Source organism: Pygocentrus nattereri, chromosome 12 (assembly GCF_015220715.1).
Source record: "Pygocentrus nattereri isolate fPygNat1 chromosome 12, fPygNat1.pri, whole genome shotgun sequence".
Classification (NCBI taxonomy): Eukaryota; Metazoa; Chordata; class Actinopteri; order Characiformes; family Serrasalmidae; genus Pygocentrus; species Pygocentrus nattereri.
This window is the reverse complement of record NC_051222.1, coordinates 7,957,128-7,971,197: the sequence shown is the minus strand read 5'-3', so window position 1 is coordinate 7,971,197 and position 14,070 is coordinate 7,957,128.

The following is a 14,070-nucleotide window of genomic DNA, read 5'->3' as shown; positions in this document are numbered from 1 at the left end:
TATTCATGTAATTCAGTCATTAGCTATGTCATATTATTAATTCACCAATGTATTTTTGATACACTGCAAGTTATACAACAGTTAGTTCCAGCCACGCAAGCTGATTGCTTGAGAAGCATTCTATGTTTTTTTTTCCACAAATATCGTTTCACTCCGCTGAGACGCTGTCGCTAGGCAACGACTTTGATAGCTGTAGGAGATGCTCAAGCCACTTGAACGTTTGTACTTCTTACTTTGCTCAAAAACAGAAAACGAACATTTTTAAGATCACATTTGACCGACAACCAATTTGGTCAGACTCTGAAGATGAGAATACACTAAATTCCAAATCTGGCATCACCACTGAGCAGCTGTTCAGTCGGCAGCTGTGACAGAAGAACAGCTAAACAACCTGGAATCAGCCAGAAATGAACCCAACACCACTGGCCAAACTAAACGGGCTGTAAGCTGCTTTACTGGCTGGAACAAAGAACATTAATAGTGATCTGGTAAAAAATGACAAAACTGAGCTGAACTTGATATTGTGGCAGTTTTATGGCTCAGTCTGTACTTCAAAAGGTGAGGCTTACAGTAGACTGTGCAGTGGACGGTAGGCTTTATTTATTTCTTACTGTATTTATGTAACTGTTGTATAGAAACAACAGAACACACAAGGTCAGGTGTTATCACAACAAACAACGTGGCTGTGATGATCTACGACGACCAAGTCACAGCCGTGATGTCGGGTTCTGTTGCTTAAGTATATCACTGTCACAATATGAAGCAAAATACTTGTAGTATTTTGTCCATATTTCTTTCAGCCATTCTCAATAAGGATAGAAAAATTAATCAAGAAGATCCATAGAAGTCTTTGAAAGTTGAAATATGAATGCTGCCCTAGAATAAAATCAGAAATATTCAGACTATAAAAGCAAAAAAAAAAAAAAAAAAAACGGAGGCAAAGTGGACATGGCAGATATGATATACTCTAACAGTGAAACATAGTGGAGGTAGTGTCATGTCAGGATTGCATTAGCCTTCCTGGTGCAAACATATTTTGTGGTATATAATTTGTGGTATATAACATAATGGTAGTAGGTCTATTGACATCATCAATTGTTAATTTTTACTGTGATATTGACCTTTGCAATACTGACACCACAGAAGGCCACAATATGCAAATGAGCTCTCTAGCCAGTTCTTATGTGCTGTGAGAATCTATTGGGAAGGGTTAGGATTGTGCAAGGAAATCCATCAAGCTATACTGTATCTGAAACATGGTGGAGGTAGTGTCATGGCTAAGGAATGCATGGCAGAACATTACTCATTGGTGCAAATTACTTCATGGCAGCGTAATGATACCTCAAAATGTTTTAGAACTGGTAGTGATATCAGTCATTATATTACACTATTAATACTTGGTACTTTACTTTGAAGTGAAACTGGTTCAATACTGATGCAGAGGTGCAATCCGTGCTCTGCCTCTGGTTTAACAAGCTTTAGAGAATATTGATATAAATCACATTCAACCTAAAGAAAAACTGTAGTGCACAGCTTTTGTAAAAATTGCTACATTTAGTGTGCATTATTAATCACAAAAGATGTTTAATTTGCACGTTTAGACTTTGAGGATAGATTAGGCCTTTTTTGTGCTAACATTAGCAAATTCACTGACATTAAATCATTGTCCTACTGAAGATCTTAAATGGCCTTTTATCTTTTGTAAAACAGTGGCAAATATGATATATTTACATTTTTACGGCATTTTGGCTGATGTTCTTGTCCAGAGCGACTTAAAATTTGACCATTTTACATAGGTAGGCCAAGGTGGTGTTAGGAGTCTTGCCCAAGGACTCTTATTGGTGTAGTGTAGGGAGCTGCCCTGGTGGGGGATTGAACCCCAGTCTACAGTGTAGAAGGCAGAGGTGTTATCCACTACACTACACTACCAACCACTACACTATCCCAACCATATAATAGACCACTGATCAGTAAAAAGCTGAATACATTACTAACGAGTAGTAATGTTGCGAACTAAGTGGAAAATTTGCAAAAATAAGCTAAAAATGCTTGAAAAGTTAAAGAAGTTGAGAAAGAAACCCGTTTGGTTTTAAAATCATAATTGGATTTATAGTGTAAAACCAGGTGGTTGCTAAGGTGTTGCAAGGCCATTGCCGTGGCATCCCATCAGGTTACTACGGCGCTTCTGCACTGTCCATATGCTATCCCAGAAGGTTGTTAAGGTGTTGCTATGCTATTACTATGTTACCCCAAGTGGTTGCTAAGCTGTTGCTAGGCCATTGCTATGGTATCCCAGGTGGTTGCTAAAGTGTTGCTATGCCATTGCTATAGTATTCCAGGTAAGACAGATAGATAGGCAATAGGATAGATTCGGCCATTTTTTGTGCTAACATTAGCATGGAGGTGAAATGTCCTTTTCAACCTGTTTAGTGACAACAACATTGAGCAGTTTGACATTATGTAGCTTAGCTAAACTAAACTAAAAGTAAATTCACAGGGTCGAATGAGATTTTATTTGTGAATATTCTGTGAAATTCGTCAAACCTTGCAACAGTTTGCTATGAAAGTACGTATCATATATAGGCCGGCTGTTCGAAAACAACAAAACAGTCATGCATGAAAAAGATCGAATAATTAAATCTCTAATTTCCATGTTGTGTAACTTGAGCATACACAACAAATGAAGATTGTGACTTTGGCTTCAGTGCTACAGTCATACAATGCCAGTGAGCATTGTGATTCCATTGTACTATATTACATTGTATTTTGGTAGCATAATAATGTGAGAGAGGTTGGATAAAAATAACTACAAAGTACGTATAAATATTTCTGCTGATATGGCTTGATGAGAGGGAGAGAGAGAGAGAGAGAGAGGGAGGGAGAGAGAGAGAGAGGGAGAGAGAGAGGGAGGGAGAGAGAGAGAGAGAGAGAGAGAGAGGGAGGGAGAGAGAGAGAGGGAGAGAGGGAGGGAGAGAGAGAGAGAGGGAGAGAGAGAGGGAGGGAGAGAGAGAGAGAGAGAGAGAGAGGGAGGGAGAGAGAGAGAGGGAGAGAGGGAGGGAGAGAGAGAGAGAGGGAGAGAGAGAGGGAGGGAGAGAGAGAGAGCATGCTGAGAAATACCTGCTTACTTGAGGTTGTCTGTCATTTGCTGTTGATGTTTGTAGAACAGGTGAGCTACGCCAAAGCAGAGAGAGGGAGATTGCAAGAGAGAGAGAGAGAGAGAGAGAGAGAGAGGGAGAGAGAGAGAGAGAGAGAGAGAGAGAGAGGGAGAGAGAGAGAGAGAGAGAGAGAGAGAGAGAGAGAGAGAGAGAGGGAGAGAGGGAGAGAGAGAGAGAGGGAGAGAGAGAGAGGGAGAGAGGGAGGGAGAGAGAGAGAGAGGGAGAGAGAGAGGGAGGGAGAGAGAGAGAGAGAGAGAGAGAGGGAGGGAGAGAGAGAGAGGGAGAGAGGGAGGGAGAGAGAGAGAGAGGGAGAGAGAGAGGGAGGGAGAGAGAGAGAGCATGCTGAGAAATACCTGCTTACTTGAGGTTGTCTGTCATTTGCTGTTGATGTTTGTAGAACAGGTGAGCTACGCCAAAGCAGAGAGAGGGAGATTGCAAGAGAGAGAGAGAGAGAGAGAGAGAGAGAGGGAGAGAGGGAGAGAGGGAGAGAGAGAGAGAGGGAGAGAGAGAGAGAGAGAGAGAGAGAGAGAGTGAGAGAGAGGGGAGAGAGGGAGAGAGAGAGAGAGGGAGAGAGAGAGTGGTGAGAGAGAGAGAGAGAGAGAGAGAGAGAGAGAGAGAGAGAGAGGGACTCTCACTCATGTTCAAATGTCACACCAGCATGGGCAGCGAGACAAGGGCTTAGCTGGGGCCAACTGCATCAATATGCCCTTCCACACCAGACACAACCACCAGCATCTGGACTACAGTACACACACACAGACGCACTTGGACATGGCAAAGCAAACATTTACAATAAACAGAAATACCAAAATCAAATATGGGCACTGGTTTGTAAATAAAACCCGCAAATAGGCCTCCCTTCCTCACCATCCGCACATGTACACTCACACTCACACACACACACACACACACACACACACACACACACACACACACACACACACACACACCTCATCTACATACGCACCATACATTCACCCTCCTGTATTCTGAGGACGCAATGCGATTACTTCTCACTATGTGTTGTGCATCGTTGGTAAAACAATACCCACGGCAGCACTAGTAACACCAATGTATATCTCAACATTGTCCTGCTGAGGGTCTCAAAGCAGTGGCAAATATGATATCATGCACTAATAGTCAGTAAACAGCTGAATATTATTATTAAATGACATTTTGTGAACTAAGTGGAACATTTGCGAACAAAAATAAGCTAAACATGCTTAAAAAGTTAAAGCAGTTGAAGAAAGTTGTTTGTTTTTGAAATCATAATTGCATTTATACTGTGGTTGCTAGGCTGTTGCTAGGCCATTGCTCTAGTATCCCAGCAGGGTACTAGGTGCTGCTAAGCTGTCGGTACATTATCTCAAGTGGTTGACAGTGTGTTGCTATGCTATTGCTATGATATCCCAAGTGGTTGCTAAGGTGTTACTAGGCAATTGCTATGGTATCCCGGCAGGTTACTAAGGTGCTGCTAGGCTGTCGGTATGTTATTACACGTGGTTGCTAAGGTGTTCCTATGCTATTGCCATGGTATCCCAGGTGGTTGCTAAGGTGTTGCTAGGCCATTGCTGAGGTATCCCAGAAGGTTACGGAGGTGCCTCTAGGCTGTTGGTACAATATCATAGATGGTTGATAAGATATTGCTGTGCTATTGCTATAGTATTCCAGGTGGTTGTTAAGGTGTTGCTAGGTAATTGCTATCAGTATGATTGATTTACAAATGGCAAAAATGTTTGACCGACTACTGGTGAAAATTATTTCAGTACACTAATATTAATAATTATAATAATGATGCAAACAGTGAGATTTTTTGCTTGGTTACAAACATCACCTCAATTGTTAATTAAAATCTATGAAGTGCATCACTACACTAGTTGATTTGGTCATTTACACCATTTTGTAATTTTCTGTTAAAAAAGTTTATTAGTTTGCTGCACTTTTTCCAAAATAATATTTAAAAAAAGATGGACAATGATAAATGCTGTTATGGACCCCAGGAGTTACTGAACCAAGTATGAACATACTGTACATGATCAAATATGAAACATTAATAAAATCTTTAATGTATTTTACTTCAAATTTGCATTTAATTTTACTGATGATGATGCAAAAAAAGTAGCAGGTAAAGTTTCAGGTAGCCTAGATTTTGTCTTACATTTGCTTCAACATGACAAATGAAGTCCAAGTTTAGATCTTCTAACTGTGGCTTACTGTCCATCTACATTTCTGTCAAATACACAATCTTAAAAGTAGCTACAACAAACAAATGCTACGGTTTTTTATGTTGTCATAAGTAAATATATCTCACTATATTGGCAGATAATTTAATTTAGAGTTAAGAAAAGTGTTTGAAACCAGCCAAATTATCTGCTAGCATAGTGAAATAATGTTCCTTAAAATTTACATAAAATTACCTAAAGTAAGCAAGAAATAAGCTAGATAATCTAATGTCTGGAAACAAGCTACAGTATATTGCCAGAAGTATTCACTCGTCTGCCTTCACACGCATATGAACCTGAGTGACATCCCATTCTAAATCCATAGGGTTTAATATGATGTCGGCCCACCCTTTGCAGCTATAACAGCTTCAACTCTTCTGGGAAGGCTTTCCACAAGGATTAGGAGTGTGTTTATGGGAATTTTTGACCGTTCTTCCAGAAGCGTATTTGTGAGGTCAGACACTGATGTAGGACGAGAAGGCCTGGCTCACAGTCTCCACTCTAATTCATCCCAACAGTGTTCTATTGGGTTGAGGCCAGGACAAATGATAACAAAGCTAAATCCAGCAAGCAGAGGTTAAAGCAAGATAGCTTTACTGAGGGCTAAAGCTAGCAAAAGGCGAAGAGAGCCAAGACAACAGCAGGCCAGAAACCAAACAAGTGAGCCAAGAGTTGCGCCACGGGTCACATGATGCTCAGGGGTGATGACAAACTCTGACACACTGCTTTAAAAAGTTCAAGCTCCACCTCCTTGGGCTCAAATCTGTAGGCTGATTGGCCAAATGATGCCCAGGAAGTGATGGTGATTGACAACCCAGGCAACCTATGAGGAAAAGAGAAGAGGAGAAGAGCAGAAGAGAGGGGAGGCAACACACACACACACACACACACACACACATACACACACACACACACACTGACCCGTAACACGCCCACCCCAAAGAGCAAACCAGTTTGCGACAATATAGATTAACCCTATCAAAATGTGGACATGTAGCACAAAGGAGGCCAAAGATGAAATCTGTTTGCTCGTTTTATAATCAGAGTTGACCTCAAGCATTGCTTCATTGTGGTGGAGTGGAGAATGTGCGTTAACAGTTGAAAGACAAAGTTGAAAGAACTTTACAATTAGAAAGATTAGAAAGATGAGCCGATCAGTACCTACAGAAATGTGGAGAAAAAATTCCAAATCAACTTAAAGATTTCCAACTGGTGCACAAGACGGTGCCACTCAGATGAAGGGTGGTCCCATTCTCGGCCTGCCTCAAGATGTTGTCACCTAGATTCACTGCGCTGCTGTGAACTCCATTTTTAGGATGGAGAGAGTCTACTCCAAAGACCTTAATGCCTAATCGATTTTTCTTGAAGTGACCGATTCCAAGTGCTGCAGCTTGAAAACAACAAGCTCAATCATAGCTCTTCCCATACCCATTCTGCCAGGACTGAGATAGACTTGTGCTGATGCGTCCATCACTTTGGGATTTCACTGCAAAAAAAAAAAAGTGCCTTGTCAAGTAAAATTTTCTTAAATCTAAGATTAAGATTAAGGCCCATCCGCATTTGGCCCATCCATGAAGCGAAACACCACATACACTCTAGTGAGCACACACACACACTAAGGGGCAGTGGGCATACTTGCCTGGAGCGGTGGGCAGCCCAATCAGCAGCACTCAGGAAGCAGTTGGGGGTTAGGTGTCTTGCTCAAGGACACCTCAGTCACGTACCGTCAGCTCTGGGATCAAAGCAGAGACAAGGCTGGTTCCCTAACTTCCAGCCCACGACTAGTCAATAAATCTAATATTTCTCTCTGTGAGATTGTTGTAAGCTTAATTTAAAATTACCTGCCTCATTACTAGACCTTTTTTATGTTTTAAGTAATTTTAAAATAAAATTCTCACTATATTGGCAGATTATTTTACCTGATCATTTACTTTAGTTTTAAGTTATAATTATCTGCTAGTACAGTGAAATGATTTTACTTGATAAAATTATCTAAAGCATGTAAGAAATAAGATCTAAATGATGTCTAGAAATAAGCTAGATATTCTTGTAATCAGTGTACAGCCATCTCAAAATGGGAAATATTAGATAAATTGACTCGATTTAAGATCATTTTACTTGACATCACTGTTTGCAGTGTTGGGGTAAGGTACAAATATGATGTCACTGCCATAACTCCATATCGCCATGTTTGTAGATTTGATTTCTTTTTACACTGTTGGAAACAGGGACGCCAAAATCTCTAAAAATGGTGAAAAAGTTGTGCCCACATCAACATAACGAGCCAATCTGCTTGTTGATAAATGTACATGTTGCAGTGTTTGAGTCTCTGTCTGTTTGTGCCTACAAGTCAGTGGTTCATGCCATTTAGGGAGATGTAATCATCTTGAACTCAATCAAAAATTGGTGGGGCATCGCCCAGTACTTTCAAAAGTGGTGGCTCAAATGCCTGCTCACCCTCCATGGTTCTGGTGGAAATGACTGGAAATGCCAACTTGCCTTCACATTGTGTGAACATTTCTTGATAAATGACAAAATTTATTTGCTGTATTTTGTTACATTTCATCGCGGTAGGAATAAAACCTCTCAAAAATCTTAATTGTGAATGGAGGTTAGTGGAACTGGAGTTAAAAAGCAGTTTTAGACTATTCGTTGGCCCATTCATGGTGAAATTTTCATATAATGTAAAGAGTAGCTGGTATTTCCACATTATTTGAAAAAAAGTACAAATTGGAATAAAAATCGAGATACATATTTTTGTTCTGACAGCAATGATTTGCTTTATTAACAATGTTAAAATTAACAGGGAAATAAGTTGCATAATGTTTCATCACATACTGTTGATGCAACACCGACTATAACACAACAATGATGTCCTCAGACATGAAAACATTCTTGTAGCTCACTGAAGTGGTTAAACACCAAATTTGGGAGTCTTGATTTAGAAAGATTTAGAATTGATTTCTGCCATTTTTACCACAATTTTTACTTTTCTTGGCATTAAAACAAAAGATGGTATTACAGACCCAGACTGGTACCAAATGTAAATTCAATGTAAATGAAATTCATTTTTACCACATCATAAATTGTGTTATTACCTTATTGCCTAGCATATTGTTTCAAAACAAAACCTTGTATCTCCATTTTCATCTCTTTTTCGTGCATCAGTTAAACTCCAGTTGACTTTTACATCATGTTCAAATTTTTTTGATGAATGGGCCACATGGTCCAAAAAGACTTCTCAGAATCTTCTATTGAAAGTTAAAGAACAATAGTTCAGCAAGATGACAGACTTCTAAGAACATTAAGAACTTTTTTCCCATCTTCTATAAAGGTTGAGGCTGAGGAGATAAGATTAAGCCACACATGGGATTGGACTCAGGCTTCATGTTCCTGAATTAATCAGATTCAGCTCAGAAAAGGTCTGATAATGAGCTGATGAGTTGAACCAGGTGGGCTGAAGTAAAGGAAATTATGTTTAGCACTGCTGTGGCCTCCTCGCCCTGTTCCACAGGCATTAAGCGCTAAACTTCAGCTAGCTGGATTCATCCAGCCTTAAAATAATGAATAAACAAGCAAAGTCAACAGTTCAAGCAAACCAGTGGGTTTATTGTGGCCTTTGTGTTGGTGTTGGGTGAAGGTCCAGGTTCCTGCAAAAGAGATTTACGCTCTTGATTTATGTTCCGAGCCGAGGTTCAGCGCAAGCACCTTTAACCTCGTCCTCCTCCACACAATCCCTCACTCATGCCTCCCCTCTCGCGCCCTCCCTCCCGCTCAAACGCATAGTCAGACCCATCAGCCCAGAGTTTCAACAAAAATCAATGCTTTAGCAAACCGAGCAGTAACCATGGAAAATTAGTCCGCATTTATGTGCGCTTGTACCAGAGCACGAGGGTGAAGGTCAAGCTGAAGAAAGTGTAAATCATGCTGCACCTTGTTTCCCGTCATCACGCACTACTGGCAATGAGGCTTGACCTGCAAAACACACGGCCTCCACAACGTGTCATTTGGCCTGACCCCAGCAAAGCCAGCAGGTTAGACTCTTAACAGCCCATCAGTTGTTTTCAGACGTATTCAAAGCAGCGTTTGTAGGACTAGAGAAAAAAAAAGTGTTTAAAACAGTAAAACCATTTCTTTTGTTGACTGAGGTTAATGTTAGGGTTAGGTTACGAGTTCGACTTACTCTGGGAGATTCTTATGAATTCTAATAAATTATTAGAACGGTTTCAATGCATTTAAATTCATGTTTGAACCTCAGAAAATCTTAATATGAATATGTACGTAAACATTTTATAAGCTTTTTCCTTTCTTCTGCAAAATGTTAACCTTTAAAGATACAATGTTTGTTACTTATAAGTGATGGCCTGCAGACATATGACCTACACTCTTACATATACGGACTTAATACACAGAAATTTATAAAGACATAAGACGTCATATTCGTTAAGCCTTAATTTCAAAGTTCAGTCTTAGAAGTTGCATTTCCTGATTCACAAGTAATCCCAAACACTTTCAGTGATGCTGAGGTCTGGACTCTTGGGTGGTCAGTCCATTGTTCTGAGAGCACCAGCAGCTTCTTTATTTGATGTGTCTGACACCTGTGGATGTTTTCAGAGCTTTAGCAGCTTGATCTTCTCCTCTCTCTCAACGATGAAACCTTTTAGTGCTGTTTATCTGATAGGGGCAGTGTTGGTGGTCTACCAGGTGTTGCATGGTTGTTAACGCTGGCATTCTCTCCAGCGTTTAATCACCTGTTTTTTTAATCATCTTTCCAAAAGTTCAGAAAAAGGAAACTTGGAATTAATGGCAATTGTGACAGGAAATGAAATAATTGCCTAGAATTTATAAACACACACACACGCACACACACACACACACACACACACACACACTTTCTAAGCCGCTTCTCCCTCAGGGTCGCGGGGGGTGCCGGAGCCTATCCCAGCTGTCATATATATATATATGATGACAATTTAAAAATGCCTGTTGCTCTTTACACTGTATTTAAATTTCATGATGAATGCACCAAAACAAACGGTCGAAATTTGCTTGGAAAAAATGTTGGTTCCATTGACTTGCATTAAGATTAAAGTCTGTTTTCTCCTTCTCCTGAAGCTTTGCTCCAACAATAGCTAAATGTATATACATGGCACATTGTATATATAGGTACTTGCATATGTACATGACAGATGTAAATGTGTATATCTGCCAATTAATTTTCCCGACTCAGCACAGGAACTTGGCCTTTCTGCAGACCTGATTGTAACCAGAAATGTCAGTTGAACCCTCAGTCCAATTGATTTGGCTGAACATTGACCCTTGTGCACAGTTTTCAACTGAAGCAATCGCTTCCCACGGTTATAGCAGCATGGAAGTGAAAGAAAAGTAATGTACGGTGTCAGTAACGATGGATCGGGGAATACTGCATGCTATGTGAAGTGATAGGGCAGATGATCAGTGAGGTGGAGGGGGGTTTGGTTAGCGAAGCTGCTAGCGAGGTAACTCTAGCTGCCGGAGCGAAGGAGTGATGGAAAGTTTATGCAGAAAGAGAGAAGAGGGGGTGAGTGAGAAGGGCAAGCAGTTGGTGGTCACGGGGCCTGTGGGTGACAGGGGTTGTGTGTGTGTGTGAAAGAGAGAGCTACAAGGTTGGGTGTTGGTGGATAGATGAAAGTATCTTTGGCTGGTTGTTTTGTCTACAAGCTCGGCCGTTTTACACTGAGGGTCTGTGGAATGTGGGCACAAATGAAAGGCTGGTCTTCTACTGGACCTTCAAAAGTTTGGAAACACCTAGGCTTTCTATAAGTAGTTAATCTACAAGTGTGCTGCTTTGTCAGTTTGCAATAACTTACAAAGCTGTTTAGAGCTTCTCATTTGTCTTCTCAAACACTGATGGAAAACCTGAGAAAAGTACCACTTTGGGAATATCGATGCATTTTATCCTCTTGTTGTGATGTCAGTACTCAATCGTCCTAGGCACTTAAACCACCTTTAAGCCAAAGGAGTTTCAATACATGCTTTTAAAATAGCTTGGAAAAGAAAACTGTCTAATTAATACCAAGGAGTTTTCGGTAAATAGCTATTTCACCTTTTACTTACCTAAGTCCATCTAAAATAATGAAAAACTAGGGCACGGCGGTTTTATTGTTCACACGATATGTGATAAATACAGTATTAAGAGCTGCAACAATGGAACAGATCAAATTACTTCACATGCATTGCTCTAGACTGGCGGAACAAGTGTTTGAAGACCAACAAGTGCTTCCCTATATTAAGCTTGAACCCCGCAAGTGACTTAACCATTCAGCTAAACAGCCAATAGCAAAATACATCCATGAATATCCCAAAAACTACTCTATCCTGAGCTACGAGCCTATAAAAATACTTCCAGGAAGATGACTATTCTTAGTCCCAGTGCAGTGTAAAATGCATTAAACAGTAATGGCTGCTGTTACAACAAACATGCATCACTATAAGTAGCATTTAAAAGGAATGAAATACATAAATATTTTAAATATATACTTATTTGGTCTTGTGGCCTTTATAGATGACATACAGCAAACATTAGTGGGGGAAGCTGATGGTTTGCAGGTCTTTGAGGGCATAAACAGACTAATATACAACTAAAATGTGGCTATATAAAGTCGCTGTATCATTCTCACCATCATTCTCCAGCCTTTCATTTCATCTCCAGCATATATTTCTATTAATCTCTGCATTTTTATCATTAGCATGTTGCTTGTTGCATAAGCTATAGCGCTCTGCTTCAAGCAAGATGGTTTCTGCCACCATTTGGATACATATTTCTCTGGGCTGTAACCATAACAATGGAGCTCTGATTGGTCAGCCTGATTTTTAATGAGCAGCTTCCGGACTCAGTGCGAAATATGACATTAATATACTGTAGCGTCAGCAGAGTCAGACACAGGGGAGTCCATGAGTTCCACAACAAGAAGCGCTCTTTATTTAACACCAAGGCAGAAAGGCACATAATTAGCACTGAATTTACTGCGGAGGTCACCCCTAACCATAGGCTATCAGTGACCTCCCCTTACACATAGAACACATTAACAGCCCACATTAATTTACATGTAATAACACAATACCTTAAAATAATGAAAAGTGACATTAACAAGGACAACATATACCTTTTCCGGAGGGTGCACACCTGGCATGGCCATCGGCGTGGCCCTGCCTCATGAGCTACTAGAGGCCAGCACCAGCCTGTAGTGAGTCACCACAATATACTCCTTGCCCCTTCGAACTGAGTTACAAGGGGTAGTGGTTGAAATCTTCCCTCTGAAATGAGACCCTCAAATAAAAAGACCATCTCTTCATTAACAGCTACCAGCGCCGCTCTGTAGGTGACCCTGCCCGTCTGCAGTGACCGCAGAGGAGGGGAAAGTTCAGCTCCTCACTGCTGGGCTTTACTTACATTTAGGGCATCATACGCCTTCAAAGAGGGGGGCAGTTATTTATTATCTCCAGTTTCACTGATATGAAGCTGAAGTCAGATATTCACCAGCTTCATGCTTGAATTTTCCCATTCCACCTTAAATGGAGCAACAGCTGTGAAGCCTGAGGTGCCAGAATGTAACTTCTGCACCATTTAAGGTGGAACAGGAAATCGAGCTAGCCAGTTACAGAGGCATCAGCACTGCTACTAGTGATTATTTATCCTTGTTATGAAGAAAATGACCATAACACACTGCAATTGTAATAAACTAAGATAAACTGTTTTGTAGTTTTTAATAAGTGAATAAGAGCTCATAAGTTGTATTTGTCCGCTCTAAGTAAAGTGAAGCTTACTGAACTAAAGCCTCCTCCAGTGTTAAGACTGAGGCTTCAAGTTTAAGGATTTACTGAAGCACTAAAACACAATAAAGCTCATTACAGGCTTCAGATGTCAGAGTTTAAACTAGAGCTGCCCTCAGAGTTTCACCCAATGTGGGAAAGTCAATGTTCACCACTGTTAATGTGCACCACCGTTAGCCTGGCACTCACTTAACACTGCATATCCAATAGAATGATACCAGAAATTAGCACTACTGTAGTGTAGTGACGTTACAGAGTGAAGGGCGTAAAAAGACTTTTTCAGATTCAGATTCCTTTATTGATCCCAGGGGGAAATTGCAGTTGTTACAGTTGCAGCCACTTATGTAAAAATAAACACTTTACTAATAATTTAAAACAATATAGAGAAATTTACAGTATATACACCAGATTTAAGTACTTATGAATATAGTAAGGTGGCGGTGATTGTGATAATAAATATGAAACATCAGGTATAAACAGTTCAATTATTTAAATGAAGTTAGTGTCCCTCTGAGTTATTGCACACACAATTGTTATTATTGCACATATGAACAGTTTGGTATTGAGTTTGTGAATCACATACTGAGGGAGGAGTTATAGAGTTTGATGGCCACAGGTAAGAATGACCTCCTGTGGTGCATTTTGGTAGAGTGCATGTGTCTGTGTGTATGTCTTCACTTCACTTGTGGCACTGATAGTATGTTATTAACCCTACTTATAATGCATTATAGTAACCATTCATAATGTATAATAAACATGGCTATGAAGTGTAATTCAGTGTAATCCATTTTTATAAATATTTATAACCATATTTATAATAACTTATGAATGCAATATAACATGTTCTAAATGTGTTTATAGATGCTTACAAACAAGACATT